The 1,782-nt window shown below is 46.5% G+C and overlaps 1 long non-coding RNA gene across 1 annotated transcript; it reads left to right on the top strand.

The window, feature by feature from the left end:
- The first annotated feature begins 261 nt into the window (after window positions 1-261).
- On the top strand, window positions 262-1,438 carry LOC145337312 (uncharacterized). Its single transcript, XR_013885341.1, has 3 exons — window positions 262-358; window positions 490-548; window positions 1,359-1,438. It is a non-coding gene; the product is annotated as an uncharacterized LOC145337312 (long non-coding RNA).
- Window positions 1,439-1,782: the final 344 nt, after the last annotated feature.

The raw sequence follows: 1,782 nt of genomic DNA, 5'->3' as shown, positions 1-1,782 counted from the left end.
CAATCTCTCTCTCGTTTTCGATGTTTGCTCTCTCTCAATGGCATTCAATCTCTCTCTCTTTCCCTCTCCCCTGTGTCCTGCAGAAGAAATGTTCAGCAACTTCTCAACTCCATCACATGACGACAAATCCAATGATCATTTTCAGGGAAATAGACAGGCAACTTTGATCAAACTGTTCACTTGTCTATGTTTTCCATAATTCCAATTGGAGGTGAAAGTTATTTTTTTTCTTTTTCAGATCTTCCGCTAACTGCGTCGTGCATTGCCTCACTTTCAGGGGGGGTGTTGGCCGTGACGCTGCTCCTTCTGGGATTGGTCTGTGTGGCTGGGAGATGGAGCTGCAGGAATCGGCAGAGAGGTAACGATTGTTGGGAAACTCTCCAACCCCGCGGCATCCTCAATCCACCCATTTATCACTGAATTATTGACACTGTGGACGAAATGTGTGAAATATGGCCATTAAGCCCGTTTTTTTTGTCTTCTAAGTAGGCAATGCAAGGAGTGACGAGGCCTTGGCAGCGTCCAACTCACACGTACGGAATGAAGAGGTACGTTTTATTTTCCGCAATGGGTGGTTATTTTTCCCTACCGTTTCACCCAAGATTCAAAGTTCGTAGTGAGTGCACGGCTCGAGTAAAAAAAATATCTGCAACTCTGGCAGCATCTGTGGAGACGGGAATGGAACATAGAACAGTACAGCACAGTACAGGCCCTTCGACCCTCTATGTTGTGCCGAGCCCTTGGGTTACCCTTTCAGACTAATTTAAACCATTGGCCGAATTCTCCAGCCCATCCCAGTGGCGCGGTTTTCCTGTCCCGTCATAAGCAACGCACCCCTGTCCAACTTCCCGACCGCCCCCGCCTCCCCCCACCTCCACAGCAATGGGATGCGGCCCATTGTTGAACTTTGGATCCGGTCCATTGCACCACTTGGCCGGTGGGGAACTCGTGAAGGTTTTTTTTGACGTCGGTGGCACTGGAGGATGCAGCCGTGGATGGGGGCTGGGGGGAGGGGCGGGGATCAGGGGACCACCGGGGATGTCCCGCCATATTAACTTGGGAGCCAACGCGTCCATTTAGGAAGTTGATTTTTCACACAATGGGAATCAAATTTTGGAACACTCTCCCCGGGTAGAACAAAAGCTGATCAGGCCAGTTAACAGTTGGAGATTGCAAAACTGAGATGGATATATTTATATTCGGGAGAATATTAAAAAAAAATTCAGAAATGGTGGGAGGATATGAGCTAAAATACATGTCAGTCTTAATCTAGTTGAATAGAGTGAGGGGCTCAATGGCCTCACCTATCCCTATAATAATGGTGTGGAGTACATTGACAGATCACTTTTCATCCACAGACTGCTTATGCTCGTCTGGCCTTCGGTGAGAATCCAACACGATAACTCGAGGGGAAAGAGAGGGAAAGAGACAGAGAGAAGAGTGTGTTTCCTCTATATCCAGTGCAGAAACATTCCGTTTGTTCCACGGTAAATTTTAAAGGTCCAACTAGATTGGTAGAACAATGCTGTGATGGCGCCCAAACGGAAAATGTCCACCATTCTACAATGGAAAATCGCCTGCAGCACAATTTCACCCCTTCATTCTTCGAAATCCTTATATTGTTCTTTTTCAATTCCATTTTGTATTGTCTACGGTAAATATGCAATAAACAAGTCAAACTGTATCTGTATCCGAGTTGCCAATTTATTGGAACAGGTTTGGAATATAAGCTGAATGATTCCAGATTCTATTTGGGTTCAGCCCAAACGCGTTTCCCGTGGC

This window comes from Carcharhinus amblyrhynchos, unplaced genomic scaffold (assembly GCF_965287045.1).
Source record: "Carcharhinus amblyrhynchos unplaced genomic scaffold, sCarAmb.v2.hapA scaffold_46, whole genome shotgun sequence".
Lineage (NCBI taxonomy): Eukaryota > Metazoa > Chordata > Chondrichthyes > Carcharhiniformes > Carcharhinidae > Carcharhinus > Carcharhinus amblyrhynchos.
Note: the sequence above shows the minus strand (reverse complement) of the source record. Positions and strands in the feature narration are given on the sequence as shown.